The sequence below is a fragment of the Mesocricetus auratus genome, unplaced genomic scaffold (assembly GCF_017639785.1).
Source record: "Mesocricetus auratus isolate SY011 unplaced genomic scaffold, BCM_Maur_2.0 Super-Scaffold_4256, whole genome shotgun sequence".
NCBI classification, from domain to species: Eukaryota; Metazoa; Chordata; class Mammalia; order Rodentia; family Cricetidae; genus Mesocricetus; species Mesocricetus auratus.
Window position 1 is genome coordinate 34,967,384 of NW_024429182.1, and position 9,864 is coordinate 34,977,247.

Genomic DNA, 9,864 nt, shown 5'->3' on the forward strand with positions numbered 1-9,864 from the left:
GATGGTGTCGTCCACCGTGCTGCGGCCTATCCTGCCTATTCTCAGTTGCTGTTGGGACCAACCATCCTTAGGCTTTCTCAAGCTTAAAGGAGTTTGCCACAGCATATATCTCTTCGCTTGGGAAACGCCTAAGCTAGTCCCTGGTTGAAATAATTAGTCACTTTAACCTGATGTCCTTTATATAATAGTTTGGACTCTTGTGGCAAAAGGAAGTTTCAGAAAATGTTCAGGGAGAAGGAAATAAATCATATTTATGATGTAATGAACTAGGAAATGCGAAATAAATTCCTACTATAGTAGAAAGAAGGAAAACCTGGGCATGAGGACCCACACCATTAATCCCAACACTCAAGAGGCAGAGGCTGGTGAGGCTCTGTTTGAGGTCAGCCTGGTCTACATTGTGAGTTCTAGTAAAGTCCTCTCTCAACCCCTCACCCACCAACCCATCCACCTAAGGAAGGAAAGGAGGGGGAGGGAGGAGGGGAAGAAGGGAGGGAGGGAGGGAGAGAGGGAGGGAGGGAGGGAGGACTCTTAAGTCTTTAAAGACAGTACGTGTTATCCAAGGCTTTAGCTGTGTGAACTTGATTTCTTTGTTCATTCCTGGGGGTTTCCATCCTAGACTACCCATGAAGATCATGGGGTGAGCTTGTAAATATCACCAGCCCCCAGCCCCACAGATGGAGGGTGGGTGTCGTGCCTGGGACTGCTCCTCACAAGATTGCAATGATTGTAGGAGGGCGAAAACACTGTGCCAGCCTGAGCTGTGGGTGGAGGAGTGTCCCACCCCCCTCTTAGTGAGCAAGACCAGCAGTGGTTAGTGTTTTAAATAAGTAAATCAGTAGTTCTTCATACAACTCTTGGAGAAGGCAAGCTTTAACGGCCACTGGACCAGGAACGCACCTCGGTTTTGAAAAGTGGTTGTTCTTTGCTCATAATAACCACTTTCCTTGGGGATTTCCCTGGCATTTGGGTGTAAAGAGTATGCATTTTTAAAGCTGTCCAAATGCCTATTTGTGCAGGGGACCATAACTCCTCTCCATAGGCCTCTGATTTATCAAGTAAATGATACACATCTTAAAACCTAACTGGAGAGACATTTACCTGAAGAGCTCTGTGTGGGGGAGGGTAGGTGGGTGTGGGCAGTGCACTCGCATGCATGCATGCATGTGCTAAATAAAAATCTTACTGGCTAAATCAAAATCTTCTAACAATTTTTAAAAGACACATCTAGCAGGATGTCATTTTGCCACTCTTACACACTCTAAAGTGCCACAGTGTGAGGAGGGGCTTGTTCAGTTGTTGTTGTTGTTGTTATTGTCAAGATGCTTCGCCCAAAGGAACAATTTTTGGGCCCAGTGAGCTGGCTCCTTCTGTGGAGCTAGGTTAGGACTAGATTCAAGACACTCGTGTCTTAAGGTTCATAGACTCTAACGGCGCCCCCATCTCCACCCCTACTACAGCCTCTTCTGTCATTCCTGACATGCTTTTCGGGGCAGGTAGAGGATGAATAAGGCGAGCTATCTGAGTATGACAAGGACATCTGGGAGATAAGGAGTGTGTCCTCGTGAGTCATGTAACTGGGCTAGAACACGGAGCCAGTGGCAGTATTCTCACGGGTCCCTGCTGAGAAGAGGGGGGGCTTCAGTGACAGTATTCTCACAGGTCCCTGCTGAGAAGGGGGGGACTTCAGTGATGAATTTCTAGAATAGTAGAGCTTTGCTACATGCATCCAAGACTCTCACGTGCAAACAGGCTCAGCCACAGAGGGCAGGATTCACTAAAGCGACCTTAGGCAGAAAGGAGTTTATCAGAGCTGTTAACTGGGAGGCTAGGCAGTCTTAGGAGACACTCCTGGACACTGTGGCCACAGACAGTGAAGCCAGGGAGAAACGAACTCTACTTCAAAAGGTGGTTTCCTAAGTGTTTATTTCCTGGCCAGCAGCATCTCCTGGGCATTCCGTGGAAGTGTACTCTCCCGGTCCCATCTCAGGCCTATTCAATGAGAAACTCTGGGCATGGGCCAGCAATCTACTCAAACACATTTTCCAGGAAATGCTGATGAGCAGTGAGGTTCAAGAGTTGACATCTGTGACGGGAGGGAAAGCAAGCACTTCCCAGGCTTTCACGCCTGTAAATTGCCCAAGCTGCCGTGGATGAACCAGCCAGTGTGTTTGCTAACTGGCCTTATTTCCTTGCAGAAGCTGCTGGTTTCTCTTCTACTGTCTCATGTGGCCGGTCCAGGTTTGAGACCCCCGGAAGGCACCCTCCAGGGGGAGGTGAAACCATTACATGCTAGCCCCAGGCTAGAGTTTAACTTTCTAGACTAGAGTGTAGAAATGGGCGCCCACAACGCTGCTGAGAAAGCCAGGCTTCATACCAGCTGCCAACCTGCTTCTGCATCCTTGTGTGGATCTGCTCATGCCCGTCAGCCTATGGTGGCCCAGGATGTTAGAACACGGAGACCATAGAGACGGGTCCCACGCCCTACCTCGACATGAGACACTACCCCAACTTTAGAAACTGCACTCCAGCCCCCTTCCTAAAAACCCAAGACTTTTCCACGGGGCCCAGGGAGCCTAAATACAGATACAGTCAGCCTCACTCTTACAGACAAATAATGAAATTAGTCTGTGACTTGAATAAAAGCACTCCTTCCAGCCGGGCACCCTCTAATCCTAGCACTCAGGAGGCAGAGACAGGCGGATCTCTGAGTTCAAGGCCAGCCTGGTCTACAGATCGAGTTCCAGGACAGCCTCCAAAACAACACCCTGTCTCAAAAAAACAAAAAACAAACAAACAAAAAGAAAGCACCCCTTCCTAGCTCCCTTTTTTGTTTGCTGAGACAGAATTTCAGGGAACCCAGACTGACCTCAAACTCAGAAACCAAGAATGCCTTCAACTCCTGATCCTCCTGCCTCTAGCTCCTGGGTCCTGGGGTCACAGGCATGCGCCACCACGTGTGCTTTTATGCAGTGCTGGAGGTTGGACCCATAGCTTTCCAAATGCTAGGCAAGTTCTTTGACAACTGAGATGCATCCCCAGCCCCCAAGTTGCCCTTTTCATTTTAAAATGTTGACATGACTTTTCACTAGGTTACTTAGACTGGCCTGAAAATCCTAGACCCAAGTGAGGCCCCCCACTCAGCCTCTCGACTAGCTGGGGCAGCACTGACGCATTTGGATAGGGTTTGGGGGCTGGGGGTACATGGCTTTATATGAGTTACTACGTTTTTAGCTTCCTCTTGAAAATAGAAGTTAATGTAGAAGTTGCTCCCGAGAGAATGTCAACTCCCTGCCAGGATGAAGGGCAGCGTTTCTCTATACTAAACAGTTATCAAAGTTATATCCAAATCTGCACAAGCTCTTTGTAAACACATCTTTGTAGAAACCCATTCTAATAAGGCCACGATTTCCCGGGGCTAGTTGTCAGGTGTGTCAGGGCACAGATTATCAACAGCAGAAGTCCATTTCCTTTACAGCATCTGCCAGTTTTCAAATCTAAGTGGGTCAAGGTAGAGATCTGTGAGTTCAGTTGACTATCACCTGAGGCCCTCACTTCCTAATCCAGTTCAAACATCATCTCCATAAAGAGGAGTTGCTTGGGGCTAAGCTAAGAGCTCTTAACTGCTTTTGCAGAGGAACCAGGGCTGGTTCCCAGCACCCGTGCAACCCGACTGCCTCTAACTCCAGTGTCATGAGAAACCGGCCTCTGCGGGCACTGCAGAAACATAGCACCCAGACATAAAGGCAGGCAAAACATCCATACACATAAAATAAAAGAGAGAAAACCTCTAAAGCAAGCAAAGCAGTTAAAACACAATTAATTTAAACTAAGTCCCAGGGATAGGCAGCTTAAAACTATACTTTGGGTTGGCTTGTCTGCCTGCCTGTTTTTGTTTCTGAACTTTCTGGTTTTGCTTGGGTTTTCAATGACTGTGGATTAATTTGAGCCAGGATGGTGAAACAAACCTTCTAAATGTGCTCTTTGAATAATGATAATATACTGTGTTATGTAATTATATTAGCCATCTATTTTTGACACTGATGATAGACAATTTTTATTACCCATATGTACAAACTCAACAGTGTAAATTCTAATCCAGTTTGATGGTAGGTTTTTTTTTTGTTTTGTTTTTTGAGACAAGGTTTCTCTGTAATGTTTTGGAGGCTGTCCTGGAACTCGCTCTGTAGACCAGGCTGGCCTTGAACTCACAGAGATCTGCCTGCCTCTGCCTCCCAAGTGCTGGGATTAAAGGCATGTGCCACCAACGCCTGGCGGTGGTGAATTCTTTTGAGCTTCTACCTTTTCCAGCTTAGAAATGTGAGCCACAGATTTTTGGACCCAGGGCATTGCTTCCACAGAGACAGGGATTTCTCTTCACATTCGTTGTACTCAGTCCTGAGAGTTTTGGCCTCCTCTTCATGATAGCAGGGGCTGTGGCCACTTTTCTTCCCCTTGGTCATCTTCTCTTTGGGATCTTGCAGAGCTGGAGGAAATCCATTTACCTGTTGATGCAAGGCATTACTCCAAACATGGTCTAAGACAACACCAATTTATGATCCAAACTCCCCAGGTCTGGGCACAACTAAGCTGCTACGGCTACGAGGCTGCTTCCCAGAAGCTCAGTGGGCCCGTGATCTCATCCAGGCTCCAGTGGGAGGGAGCCTTTTCCTTGCTCACAAGCTGTTAGCATCAATGAGTGCCCCATGAGTGGTCATACTAAGGACCTGGGTTTCTTGCCATCAATCAAAGGTCACACTCAGGGCCTCACAGTGTGACTCTTCTCAGCACCAACTCCTGTTTCCTCAAACAGTGAGGGGGGGGGGGGTCTCCACAGGATGCAAGCATCTCAGTTAGATGTGACATGATCACAAATGTGGCATCTTATTGCTGTAGTCTGATGGCAGAAGCAGGTCCCAGGGCCCAACTGGGTAAGGACATCACATGTTGGGTGGGCAATGCCTAGAGCCCTGGTAATGTGGCTGGTCATGCAGTCTGAAACAGGGATGTTTTGAAATTTTTCAGTATGCATAGAGCTTCTTTAACAATGTATCACACACACATTCACTAACCCTAAAAAGAGCAGGCCATACTGATGTGTTCCTGTAATCCCAGCACTTAGAAGATCGATGCAGGGTAAAGAGTTTATGTTCAACCTGGGCTACATGGGACACTGTCCCCAAACAAACAAAAATAACAGGATACATGTAAGAGCAACAGGAAACATTACTTATAAATGACTCTGCACTGGGTTAATTTCTCTGCTAGAAGAATTGAAGTAAAGATTGATAGCATTTACCTGTGGCCCCTAGCACTCAGAACTGAGACGACATCTCTAAGCAAATGAATTCAAGACCAGTTAGGCAGCAAAGAGAGATTCTGTCTCCAAAAAAATTAAAATAAAATAAAGAAAGAAAGAAGAAAAGAAAAAGAATTTCCTGTCTAGTATTTTCCAGAATGTAAACCGTGCTTCCTACAACATGCATAATGCGTTCAGACAGCCGGGGTCTGCTGGTGCAGTTCAGTCATAGAGCACATGCTGAACATTCTTTGGGCCCTGAGTTCAAACTGCAGCTCCAAAAATGTACACACAGATTTTTGTTTTTACAAAAACAACAAACCCTTTATCCTTATCTCAAATAGGTAAAGAGGGGTCATCAAAGTTAAAGAACAGATTTAAATGTGCCTGTTTTCTGTGGGGTCATGTGTAAATGCCTCCTACCCAGACCATCAGGTCTGGCTGTGATTCCCTCAGGAACATTTCCTGAAGTTATCTTCTGCCCAGGCTATGATGCTGAAGAGGGAGACCTCAGCTGCAGTGAAGAGAATGTGTTCTGCTTAGAGCCAAGCATCCCTGTCATGACCAGCAAGGACTCTAACTTCTCTGTGATTTGGTTTCCTTATGGGTAAAGGGATATAAGTGAGACTTTGGGAGTTAGAGAGATGGCTGGGCCATTAAACAGCACACTGCTCTTGGAGAGGACCCTGGTTCACCTCCTAGCACCGATCTTGGGTATCTCACAACTGCCTGTAACTCCAACTTCAGGGGTTCCAATACCTATGGACTCAGCAGGCACCTGCACTCGTGTACACACACACACACACACACACACACACACACACACACACACACACACCTTAAAATAATAAAAATAAATCCTTAAAAATGAGACTTACATCAGTTGATTCTTCTGCTGCTGCTTCTTCTGCTTCCTAAGATAGTTTTTCTATGTAGCCCTGGCTAGCCTTGAACTCAGAGATCCACCTGCCTCTGCTTTCTTGAGTGCTGGGATTAAAGGCGAGCGCCACTACCGCCCAGCTACACCAGCTGATCCTTCAGAGCCAGACGGATGGCAGAATCAGCCTATGTCGTTGAACTTCCCAGAAGTTCACAGCCCATAGTCTCAGGGTCTTCTGACCTCGCTCTGGATTTCGGATGGATTCTCCCACTCCCAAGCCTGTTGCCATGACACCTCAGTTCAGGGTCACCTGTGGTACAGTAAATGCTCCACAATGCCAGCCGAGTTCCAGATGACGAGTGCTCTCTGATATTCAGATGAGGCTGGGCCCAAATCCAGATGGGTCAGTTTCTTCTTGTGAATTTGGAGTTGAGGGTACAAGAGCAACTCAAAACCAGCCCCACTCGGGCAGTCACCATCTGCTCCTCACCTCTCTGAACTCTTCAGAGATTGACTCTGGCACTAGGAAGGAAGCTAAACTGTCCGTTGCCACATGTTGTGTCCATGTGGTTGTCGTTGTCCTCCCCACCCCATGTCTGTTCTGTTTCGTTCCCCTCTTTCCACTGTCCCGGGCACTCACTGATCTAAGATTTACAAGTACTTTATAATATTTAACATTTACAGTGCAGCCTTTGGACTTTCCTTTTGTGTGTATGTATGTGTGCATGTTCCTGTCTGTACATATGTGTGCAGAAGCCAGAGGACAGCCTAGGTTTTTGTTTAGGCTTTATGCACTTGTTTTGTGGTATAAGGTCATACATTGGCCTGGAAATCACCAATTAAACTGGGCTGGCTGGCCAGTGAACTCTGATGATTCGCCTCTCTCTACCCCTCCCCATCCCCTCTTAGGCTGGGATAACTCCCACTTGTTACTATGCCTGCCTGGCTTTTAAAATGTGAGTCCTAGGGATCAAAACTAGGTCCTCATGCAAGTGCAATGGTCACAAGTCAGACATCATTCTCACAGTTGACATTCACCAGACGTAGAAGTCATGCCCTTGCTCCAAGTCTCAGGAGGAGAATGTGGCAAACTCTGGGTCGTTCTGTCCAGTCCAAAAGCTCATGATTTCTCCCTGTAGCATGGTGACACTTGCACTCCATGACATCCCTGGGTTGGTTGAAAGATGAGGGTGTTAGCCATGAGAGAGGGAGGAGGTAGGATTACATCCTTGGAAGTGTCACATGGAAGAGGCTGCAGTATCCAATGTGGACACTAGGTGGCAGAAGACCACTGGACTCCACGGACCCAGTCTGGCTCGTGGGTTTTGTTTCCTGACAGCTGTAGTTAGCCAAAGGTTGTTATGTCCAGTTGTAAATCTTTAACTGTATGTGTGTGAAGAAAAGACTAGGATAGCTATTAAATAGTTACCCAAGTAGTAAAAGTTCCTTACTTTATTCTTTTACACAGTGTCACCAAACACATAAACTACTTAAGGAGCAAGGATTCATTTCTGGCTCATGGTTGGTTTGAGGGCACAGTCCATCATGGCAGGAAATGTGTGGCAGCCTTCATAGTGTTTGTGGTGCCAGGTATCTGGAACTGGGACCCCTTGCATCTTGTAGACCTGGAAGCAGGGCGCTTAGGCCAGGAACCACACCAGGCCAATCCATAAGGTCGCCCTCTGGTGGCCAGCTTCACCCTTGTAGGACTCACCCTTCTGAAGCCGGGCCACCCTGGGGACCACGTGTCCAGGGACTCCAGCCCGTGGAAGACTTTCTCACTCAAACATAACAATCCCCCGGGGCACAAAGCAGGAAGGAAGGGCTGAAAAAGCCATGGAAATGAGAAAAGAGCCGCGATGCATCTTCAACACTGCAAAATTCCGTGTAAATCCCTCTTTTAAGAGCTTAAATCAAACCCTTGGGATATTCCCAAGAGAGACCAATTTGGACACCCTCCAGGCAGCCCACAGAGAAACTGATGCTCTGAACGGAGGAGGCAGCTGTGGGAGAGAGGAGGAGAAACAGGGCATCAGGACAGCTGGGTGATGGGTGTGGCGAGGTAGCACGTGGCCCCGTTCACACGGTGATGGGCCTGCCGGGAGGCAGTGATCACTACCAGCTGCTGTCCGGGAGGCGGGTTAAGCGAACCGTTTCAGATGATAGGCTGAAACTCACAGGAACATTCTAGAATGGCCCTGAACGTGGTGAGACTGCAGAGCAGTGCATTGAGAAGAACACAGGTCTGGTGAGGCCCAGGGTGGGCTGCCTGCCAGAGGTCCCAGTCCTTGGAGGACAGTGCTCCTCTCTGGACTCCACAGATAGCCTCGAGCAACCCGTGGGTCACAACCCTTCACAGGGGCCACCTAAGACTGTAGAAAAACATAGGTACTTACCTTACGATCCGTCACAGCAGAAGAACTACAGCTATGAAGTAGCAACGACAATACTTTTATGGTTGGGAATCACAACATGAGGAACTGTATTAAAGGGTCACGGCGTCAGGAAGGTTGAGAACCATCGGCCTAGAGGTTCCTCAGAGGAGTCTTCTTGCTGACTTTAGGCTGCATCCCATTGCCTGCCCCATCTACCATAGCAACCAGATGAGTTCAGTCAGCTCTGCGGTGGATGGCCCGCTGTGAGAGTGGGGCCCCGTCATTATTCCTGCTTGTGGGTATCCGAGAATGATGCTTGCTCTTATCTGAGCACCTCTGTTCTCCTAGAGAAATGCTGTTGAGGGAAAAGAGAGAAAAGCAGCCCAAACTGGAGAGAAAAAAAACTGAAGAGTTTCCCCTGAGCAAAACTGCCAGCATTCCCACGGTGCTTGTGTGGGTTACGGAGTGTCTCCATTGGCACAGGCTCCATTGACTTCCCGGCTGTGACAGGCTCAGAGAAAGCAGCTGCAGACTCTCCTTCTAGAAGTTTCTTCATGGTCAGCAGGTCGTATGACCTGCACATAAGTAGGACAGGGTTGTTGGCTGTGTGTGTATGAGACTATAGAATCTGTATATTACAGGCGGGGTGCTGCAGCCTGTAAGTACTGCCGGCTTCTTGTGCGAATGGATTCCTTGTAGTCCTAACTTGGGCAAGGTAGAATGTCAGGCTTCAGGGTCTCAGGGCACTCAATTGTGAAGAAGTCTGGACAACCGGTTTGTGATAGTTAATTTACTGCTTGGGTAAGAATGCCCATCTAGCTGAACAGTGGTGGCACACGCCTTTAATCATAGCACTTGGGAGGCAGAGGCAGGCAGATCTCTGAGTACAAGGCCTGCCTGGTCTACAGAGCGAGTTCCAGGACAGTTAGGGTTATGAAGAGAACTCCTGTCTTGAAAAGCAAACAGACAAATAAAAAAATGTCCACCTAACTAATGAGCTATAATCTCTGGGTGTGTCTGTGAGAGAGTTTCCATAAGACAAAAAAAAAAAAGAAAGAAAAAAAAAAGACATTCACCATCCCATCTATTTGAGTCCAATAGGACAAAGACTTGGAAGGGCAAGTTCTCCTGCCTCTGCCAGGGTCTCCATCCTCTGCTGCAATCAGACTGTGACTTCCTGGGCTGCAGGCTTTTGGCTTTGGACTAGAATCACATCACTGGCTTTTCTGGGCCTCCAACCTAAACAAAGATGGCACATTGTAGAGGTTGCTGGCTTCAAGACTCTCACAGCTCAGGCCCTCCTATACCAC